This window comes from Oratosquilla oratoria, chromosome 13 (genome assembly GCF_046742065.1).
Source record: "Oratosquilla oratoria isolate Oo_2021 chromosome 13, ASM4674206v1, whole genome shotgun sequence".
In the NCBI taxonomy this organism is placed as follows: domain Eukaryota; kingdom Metazoa; phylum Arthropoda; class Malacostraca; order Stomatopoda; family Squillidae; genus Oratosquilla; species Oratosquilla oratoria.
Genome location: NC_134789.1, coordinates 67,160,835 through 67,170,599, shown reverse-complemented (window position 1 = coordinate 67,170,599; position 9,765 = coordinate 67,160,835). Strand labels below are relative to the sequence as shown.

Here is a 9,765-nt window from a genome sequence, read left to right as displayed (position 1 = left end):
CATACTCTGTAAACTGGCTTCATCATATTTTCTCTGGTTATCAAAATTCACGGGTGAAAGAGAACGAGCAATACAGTGGTAACTTTACTTTTTATAATGCGAGTATTATGATGCAACATCGCATGTCTGGCAGCTAATGCTGCCCGCGAGATTTTGGCTTGGAGTGAAGGGGTTAATTTGGATGGGTGAGGGATAAGTGTAGTGTGGGTGTATGCTTTGACGTGGCCACCCTTCATGGAAGTGAGAAAATGCCTTTTGGTAAGCACGTATGTAGGCATTCAATTATAACACATGTATTGGCAATCAGCATCATGGTGATGAAGGGTTACAATGTCTTCTGCCACACTGCTTAGGTCAAAAGCAGTGCAGTAAGGCATAGGAAGGGACATGATTTTAAGTTAGATGAAAATATAATTCAGGTCAACATTGTGAATGAATTTAAGGCAAAGTTTGATAACTGGTGACAAAGACAGGACTTAATGAGTACAGCTCCAACCTTATATATTGCAACTAGGTAAATGTTTGACTCCAGTCATATACATACATACATATACCAAAGGCTTTTTCCCCCTACATGGGGGGTAGCCAAAAAAAAAGTCATAGAAACCACTCCCACCCATTCCATTCCCTACATATTCCACTCCTCTCCACCCTCTTCCCTCCCTCTTATCTTGGCACCTCCTGGATGACGGGTCATCCCTGCATCCTGTCCACTGCCCTGGGTCAGAAGCAGTGTCGCAAGACACAGCACATCCACAGCAAGGCCGCTTCATAAATTTGGCGACCCCCCCCTCTCCGTCTATTTATAATAATTTGTAGTCTTCTCCATCTATTCTTTTCATGTTCTTTGCATTATCTACAAGCATGTTACTGGAGCCAGCTCCTGCCATAATTTCATTTACTTAGATCATGACTATTATGAATACCAGTACTGACCATTACAAGACGCTATTGGCCACTTCACTAATCCGACATCATGTCTTTTAACCTCCTCAATACAACTCAAATATTTGCATGCACATTTGCTGCCTGATGCACAATGATGCATCACAATACATTCATTATAAAATATAAAGTTACAGATGTTATATTTGTTCTCTCTTTCACCCAGAATATTTATAACCACAAAAAACATGATCAAGCCTGTTCACAGAATATGGGGCTCACTCAGCTACAACTACATACATACATACATATACCAAAGGCTTTTTCTCCCTTACAAGGAAAGTAGCCAAAAAGAAAAAGGCATAAAAACCATTCCCACCCATTCCATCCCTAATACACTCCCCTCCCCTCCACCCTCTACCCTCCCTCTTATCTTGGTACCTCCTGGATGACAGGTCATCCCTGCATCTTGTCCACTGCCCTGGGTCAGAGGCAGTGTCGCAAGACACAGCACATCCACAGCAAGGCTGCTTCATTAAATCGATGACCCCCCCTCTCCGTCCCCTCATGCAGAAAAAAAGACAGGGAGAAATCCCTTCGGGCTGCATAAAATTTTTCTCACGCATACTACCTCAACCCCCATCCATTCCACCTCATGTATCACAACATCATCCATATACAACCATTCTCCATTCACCCCTGTCTTCTGTCCTCTCCTGTCCTTCCTCAACAGACATTCCCCTCTTCCCCAGAGCCCCTTTCACCCCATCCATCCATCTCATCCTAGGTTGCCCCCTCATGTTCATTCCCTCCACATCTGCCTTCCATACCTCTTTTACTAGTCTTTCTTCACTCATTCTTTCCATGTGTCCAAACCATCCCAATACTCTTTCATCCACCCTATCTCCCAACTCCCTTACCACCCCCGTTCTCCTCCTCACCTCCTCAATTCTCACTCTCTCCAGCCTAGTAACCCCTATCATACTTCTCAGACACCTCATCTCAAACACATTCAAATTCCTTCTCTCTTCTTCTCTTATGTTCCATGTTTCTGCCCCATACAGTGCTGTTGGCATAATCACTCCTTCATACAATCTCCTCTTAGCCTCCATTCCCAAATGTCTATTCCTCATTACACTTTTTAATCCCCCAAGGCATTTACTTGCTTCTCTCAATCTACATTCTATCTCCACCTCCACTCCACCCATTCCTGCCTCATTCGCTCCCAAGTCTCTAAAACTATCCACTTCTTCCAGTCACTCTCCCTTAATGCTCACTTCCAGTCTGCTGCTACTTTTACCCATTGTACATCTCATCACCTCACTCTTACCCACGTTTATCTTCAACTTTCTTCTTTCACATACTCTCCCAAACTCTGTCACCAACTTCCTCAATCCCTCCTCTGATCCTGCTACAAGCGCAGTGTCATCCGCAAACAACAGCTGGCTCACCTCCCACTTTTCTCCATTTTCTTTAACCATCTCCAATCCCTGACCCACCACCCTTGCATTTACCTCTAGCACCACCCCATCCATGTATAAGTTGAACAGCCAGGGCAACATAACACATCCCTGATGAAGTCCCACCTTTACCTCGAACCACTCACTCTCCATTTCTAATCCTAACACATGCTCTACCACTCTTGTAAAAACTCTTGACAGCTTGCATAAACAAGGCAAAGGAAACATGGACTGGAAGTGAAGTGTTTATTCCTGACGTTTTGTCTATTGGCTTTCTCAAAGGAGAAAGTCAATAGACGAAACGTCAGAAATAAACGCTTCACTTCCAGTCCATGTTTCCTTTGCTGTGTTTATGCAACTTGTTCACATGGATTTTCACTCTTGACAGCTCCTAGAAGCTTTCCTCCTATCCCGTATATCTGCACTACCTCCCACAGTGGCTTCCTGTCTACCCTATCATAAGCCTTTTCCAGATCCATAAAAGCCTAAAAAACATCCTTACCTTTTCCTATAGCTTTCTCATATATCTGTCTTACCACAAAAATCTAATCTACACAACCTCTATCTGTCCTAAATCCACACTGTTCCTCGCCAATTACTCCCTCTGTTCCTCTCCTAATCCTCTCAATGAAGATCGTCCCATAAGCCTTCCTAACTACACTTAACAAGCTAATCCCTCTGAAACTACTACACTCACACTTGTCCCCTTTTCCCTTGTAAAGTGGAACTATGCAGGCACTCCTCCAGTCCTCTGGCACTTTACCCTCTCTCCAGCGAACATAACCTCACCAGCCAGTCCACCATCACTGTACCTCCTTTTTTTAGACATTCTGCATGGCATCCATCCAGACCAGGTGCCTTACCTGCTCTCATCATCTTAACAACTGCCTTCACTTCATCCTTACTTATTTCTCCTCCATTTTCCTCTCTCATCACGGTCGTTTTCTTAGCACTTCCCACTGCAACTATCCCTCCCTATCCTCCTTCACATTTAGCAACTCCCTAAAATACTCTACCCACCATCTCCTTACTGCCTTCTCTTCCATTATCATCTTTCTATCTGCACCTTTTACCTTTTCTTCTCTACTTGATTCACCTCTTCCTCTCTTAATTTCTTTCCAAAACATCTTTTTATTACTTTCAAAATTTTCTGTCATACAAAGATTACATAAAAAAAAAAAAAAAAAAAAAAAAAAAAAAAAAAAAAAAAAAAAAAAAAAAAAAAAAAAAAAAAAAAAAAAAAAAAAAAAAAAAAAAAAAAAATCATATTAATAATAAATTTAAACTATAATAATGTAAAAATAACAAATAAAATACATAAATAAATGCATAGGTATAGTTGAATAACAAACAAAAAGGTAAATAGTAAATGATTATAAATTGACATATAACTAATAATAAATGAAAATCAGACAGACAAATTATAACAAAACAAAAACAAATAATATAACATAAATTATAATCATTACAGCATCTTACTTAGGTATTTATCTAAATGATTCTTAAAGCTTCGAACTGAACTACATTGCACTACCTGTGCAGGAAGTTTATTCCATTCACCAACTACACGGTCGGCAAAGTTGTTTCTACCTACTTCCAAATTGAATCCATTTCCGGACAGCTTGAGACCATTATTTCTTGTCGGATTCTCATTCAATGTGAAAATTTGGTCACTTTTGATGTTGTCAATTCCCTTTAATATCTTAAAGACCTGTATCAAGTCACCTCTGAGTCTACGCTTTTTTAGGGAAAACAGATTCATGTGCTTAAGTCGATTTTTGTATGATTTATTTTTGATATTTGGAATCAGTTTTGTGGCTCGCCGTTGTACTTTTTTCAGTCTGTCAATGTCTTTAATGAGATTCGGTGACCATACGGAAACAGCATATTCCAAATGTGGACGAACTAACGATTTATATAGCTTGTTAATGAGTGATGGACTTTTGAAATCAAAAGATCGCACAATCAATCCCAGAATCTTATTTGCTTTCTCAGAGGCTGAAATACACTGCTTGGATGATTTGAGGTCGTTACTGATAATTACGCCGAGATCTTTTTCACTATCCACTTTTGTTAACGAATTTCCAAATAACTTGTAATCGTACTTACTGTTATTTTTACCTATGTGCATTACCTTGCATTTACTTGTGTTAAATTTCATTAGCCACTTTTCAGACCATTGCTGTAATTTATCTAAATCTTCTTGAATATCTAATTGGTTTGAGTGATCATTTGCCACTCCGCACAGTTTTGTATCATCAGCACAGTTTTGTATCATCTGCTCTCCTCTTTGCCTCCTTTACCTTTTGCTTTACTTCTCTTCTCTTTACTTTGTACTTCTCATATGACTCCCTCTTCCTATTCTGTAACCAATCTGTGCAGAGGGCAGGGGACAAGGATGACCCTTCTCCCACAAGGAACTAAGACAAGGAAATGGGTGACAAATGGGAGTGAGATGGGTGTGTACCTTGGCTGGTTACCTCCCTTATAAGGGGGAAAAGGCTCTGCCTATTGGTATGTAGCTAGATAGATAGGATGTTGGTGTTTCCTTATTTCATCCACTAACTATGCAGGAAGTGTGCTAAACATTATTTGCTTGGGAGAAGTCCCTGAGCATGATGTCCGACTCCCTGTGGGGTTCTCATAACACAAATTATTAGTCTGGCAGCAATGGTTGACAACCTTGCAGAAATATTCCCCAAGCAGGTTATGATTGATTTTGGTAGAAAAAGTTCCATAGAATTAGAAACTGTGTGATGCCCAGTTGGCATCTTTGGGCATTTTGAGAAATTCAACATGGTGTCCAAGATGGCTGCCATGTAAATTGAAAAGCAATAAATGTCTCATTTTTTTTGGGGGGGGGCCTCTGTTTTATAATATGATACAACAATTCTAGGGTTTTCAAGGTCAAGGAAACAAATTTTAATGGAAAATAAAGTGTAAAGCCAAAACTTGTTGAGTTTTTAAAATTCAGTATAAAAGTAGTTCCAAGATTATCCGTTCTACTGGAAACTAATTGGTCATCTTTTATCTCACAACCTCACAAATTAGTTAGTTAATATTTTCTGTGATTTCTGCTTGTTTTTAGGTATATTTAGTCACAGCCAGGGTGGATTGACAGGACTCACGCTGAATAGCAATGCCACAAAAAGATGGTCACTTAGTCTCCACAACTGCAATATGCTTGTTTGTGACATTGATGCCATGCAAGACAACATCCAACAACCCTCAGTTTACCACAAAGAAGAGTCCCAAGCACAGATCCAATTAGATGCCAATGACAGACAGAACCTAAAACAAAAGTTGGAGCATTGTATCAATCCTCTTGATCCAACTGGTCACCCCAAAGACCTTTCCAACATTGTCACAGGAAAACTTGCTTCTTCGACAGCCAATGTTGACCAAGCCTTGGCACTGGGGATACAGTCTATGGAAGTGTATGAAGGAACATTGCCAGACAAATTCCATGAACTGATTAGCTGTCCTATAACTATAATGGCAACCAAACCAAAGCAGGCACCACTTTCTAGATGTGTGGTAAGTTCTTATACCACTCGGCCAGGACTGGCACAGAGCTGGGCAATATAAACACAGGTGGGTTGGCTTTTCTTTATTATGACACAATTGTTCGGAGCCTGACTGATAAGGGACATAGAAAAATGTGGCACGACTTACTTTTGGAGATGTGACCTTATTCGTGGCGTATGGACTGCTTCGTCGTCGTCAGCTGGCACTGTGTTGCATCTGCTCTCAAGGACCTAAGCGTATGAACTGCCCTTGAGTGCTTGCTCTTAAAGATGCCCAGCGGCCAGATACCATGAGTGGTCCATTACCTTCCAGGCCTGCCCACCCTGCCCAAAGGTGCCATGCGTCGTCCAATCATCTTCCAGGCCTGCCCCACACGGTCTACGGTGGGTGGAGTCAGCCCGGACAAGGGTGTGTTCATTGTCCGCATGGGCACTCCGCGTGGGCACTGACCAAGCCACGCTACTCTTTGGCGCCAAACCAGGTCCAAGCCACGCTACTCTTTGGGTCACTATACGTGCCAAAACCAACTTGCCACAGATGCTCTAATTGACCCTTTGAAATTATCTTCACTAGAACCATTGGTCTCATAGATACTGAAGAGTTCAATATGAGGGAACTGTTAGACTATGAAATTTCACAGATTCCAACTTCCCTTTTCAGGGATGATGGTAACCTCCGACCAGCTTTATCAAAGTCAAAACTCAGAAATTTTTTGGGTGTTGAATAGTCCTCTTGAATAACTCCAGACCCAACGGTTGTTGTGCTTGATGGTTGTGTCATCCTTTGGACATTTAACTGGCTGAGTCTTGAAAGAATTGTTGATCTTGTTGCAGCAATGGATACATTCTTGAGAAAAAAACTTATCCAAAGTGATGTATATCTGGTGTTTGACAGATACTATCCATACAATCCAAAGGGTTGCACAAGAAGTCGACGGTCTTCCACCAGAGGAAGTGGTTATTTCCATCTTACATCGAACTTGCCATTGCCATCTGAAGCTGCATCATTGTCTATTACAACAAGGTACAAATCATTAACCTGCTTTGTGATGCATTAGTGGATCGTTTTCAATAGCTTGCCACTGACAAGGAATTGGTCATCACTGGGTCAGGTCCTGTATCATATTCCATTTAGAGAGGAAAGAATCAGAGAAGAATGGACATGAAAGTAACACATGAAGAGGCAGATGTCATTATTGCCAACCATGTAGTCCATATTGCCAGACAAACCGAGAAGATGATCCACGTCATTTGTGACGATATGGATGTTTTTGTCCTGTTGGTCCACTTTGTTGCATCTGAAGTTCTCCGTCGCAAAATTTTCCTTGTTCCAACATGTCCCACAAAGAATACTATAAATATTGGCACGGCAGTCAACAAGTATGCAGAAATAGCCAAGTATTTACTTCCTCTCCACGCCCTGACTGGTGATACAGTCAATACACTGTATGGAATTGGAAAAGTCAAAGCATTAAAAATCCTCAAACAAGGACATCATACTCCTTTGCTTGGATATAATGAACAGTATGAAGAAGATTTGGAAATACAAGCTGTTGCATTCATTGCCAAGTGCTATGGGAGCAAGGAAACTAGCACCATGTTGGAGGTTAGCTATAGTATGTGGCAACACAAAATGGCCAGAGGCAAATCTCATGAATTCAAACTTGCAACCCTTCCACCCAGCTCAAGAGCATTTAGTTTTTGTCAAGAGAGCCCATTACCAAGTATGCCTATGGAAAGCAGCATTGCCATCTGATCCTCCAGTGTAGGCTTCCTCAGACTTTGGGTGGAAACCAAACCACGACAATCAAATCCTTCTCCCAGTACCACTTCCACCTGATACATTGACTGCTCCTGAGAATGCTGAACCTGTTCTGCTGCAACTGCCATTTGTCAGCAGGTGGATGTTCACAAGGTGTTTGTGTTGCAAAAATCATATCGCATGCAGTGCCTTTTGCAAGTGCAATATTGACACCAATCTCAACTGTTAAATCCTCTCTATGCAGCTTTCCAGGACTGACACTGACGACAAAAAGGATAGCGATAATGAAGATTTTATCACTTGAAATTGTTTATAAATGTTCTGTGGCATCATTTTCTGATAAATTGACCAAACATTTAGCGTGTGTTTGTGTTCTTTATCACATTTTTTTGCAACCAAAGTAACATTTAATTCATATACTGAATATGAACAATTCAACAAGTTTTGAGTCTACACTTTATTGACCATTAAAATTGGCTTCCTTGACCTTAAAAATCCTAGAATTGATGTATCATGTAAAATAGACCAAAAAACAAAGAAGAAACGTTGCAGCTTTTGGATTTACGCGGCAGACATCTTGATGCCATGTTGTATTTCTCAAAATGCCCAAAAGATACCAGCTGGGCATCATTCACTTTCTGATTCCATGGAACTTTTTCTACCAAAATCAATCAAAACCTGCTTGGGTATTTTTGCAAGGTCTACTTGAAAATAAGGGTTTGGCTCCTTAACTGTATGGTTTAGATAATACAGTAGAAATTGGCAAACAAAAAATAGGGAGGTCTAACCTAAGGGGGTCGATAAAATCAGGGGGGGGGGGTGTCCTTTGATAGAAATGTCAGTGTTCACAGTCCTCTTTGAAATGGCCGCGCTTGTTGGAGACGTTTCACTGTTGTGATGACGTGACTATTTTGAAAGGAAGATGACGTCATTGACAGGAATGAACATGAATCTGTGGGGAAAATATCGCACTATTAGAGATGAGTGTGGAGCAGTAAGTGAAGCTAGTACACGTGTAATGTATCAGCATAGGGTATATTTGCTTGTATCATTTCCCCATAAGTATCATTATGTGATGAAAAATGCTTTGCGTCATTCGTGGACATGTCAAAATATAAGTATAACATTCTCTTTGAAAGCCTGACTGGCTGAAGAAGAGAACGTAATATTTATGTTTTTAACAGTGACTATGCCAAAAAAAATCGCCTTTCATTATGCACATACAATTTACTACCAAATAGGTCCTCCTGTTTTATTCTTGTTACCGATGAATTATTCTTATCCAGCTATACATGATCCAATGTAGCAAAAAATAAGAAAATTATCGTGATAATGATCAACGCCCCTGTACGATCGCCAGAAATCGTATCCGGGCAACGTACATAAACGTACCAAAGATTCGGTCTATAATAATCGATGTCATTCTCTCCCTATTCTGAATACCACAACAGTGAAGTTTTTAAACGAGATATCCGGCTTCATTTTTGCAGTACACAGTGCATATTTTGTTGACTCGAACGCACACATCCTGAAGTGAGAACAAAGCACTATCAGAGTAGATAAAGACTGCTCTTACAGTACAACACAGCCGTAGAGGCAACGACAGCTATTGTTGTACGTGAGTATTAATCTGATATTGCTATTGGTCAGTATTATATCACGACCCATGCCTGAGGCGGTCGGTATTTTTTTATGACAAATATCTAGTGATTTTATTCTGTCAAGAAGTAGTAATGACTATGCTTCATGCTACACTAGTTCTGATCAAGGACGTGTGCATGGTGCAGGGATGGGCCTTCAACCACGAGGAGCTATAAGGGACAGGCCTTTTTTGTATGTAGATAGATATTTAAGGGACTTTAGTGACATCCCTACGGACCAGAGTCACGCAGTATTCTTTTTTTTTTGTGGAGACTAATTTCCACTCGAACTCCCTCGCTTCCGAGAAGGCGGCCTAGAGGCGTGTGGCGGTGGCGGGAATAGAAATAAATGTCATTTGGGACTATTACGGTTTTGCTGCGGGGCCCTCATTAATTAAACCTCTCCTTTAGCTCTGTAACTCCACCTTTTCGGTACTATATATTGTCCCTCAAGGAGAGAAGCTTTGGTTATTGCTAATAGAGTATTTAGA

General features: G+C 40.7%; 1 protein-coding gene across 2 annotated transcripts in view; it reads left to right on the top strand.

Annotated features, from left to right (window-relative positions):
* Positions 1–8,984: 8,984 nt before the first annotated feature.
* Positions 8,985–9,765, top strand: part of LOC143032159 (uncharacterized) — a 16,479-nt gene continuing 15,698 nt past the window's right edge. The window contains exon 1 of one of the 2 annotated variants that reach the window (XM_076196627.1): positions 8,985–9,248. The gene's annotated coding sequence lies outside the window, so the exon portion shown is untranslated. Of the gene's footprint in view, positions 9,253–9,765 lie in introns of both variants that reach the window. The other variant, XM_076196626.1, reaches the window with a different exon arrangement.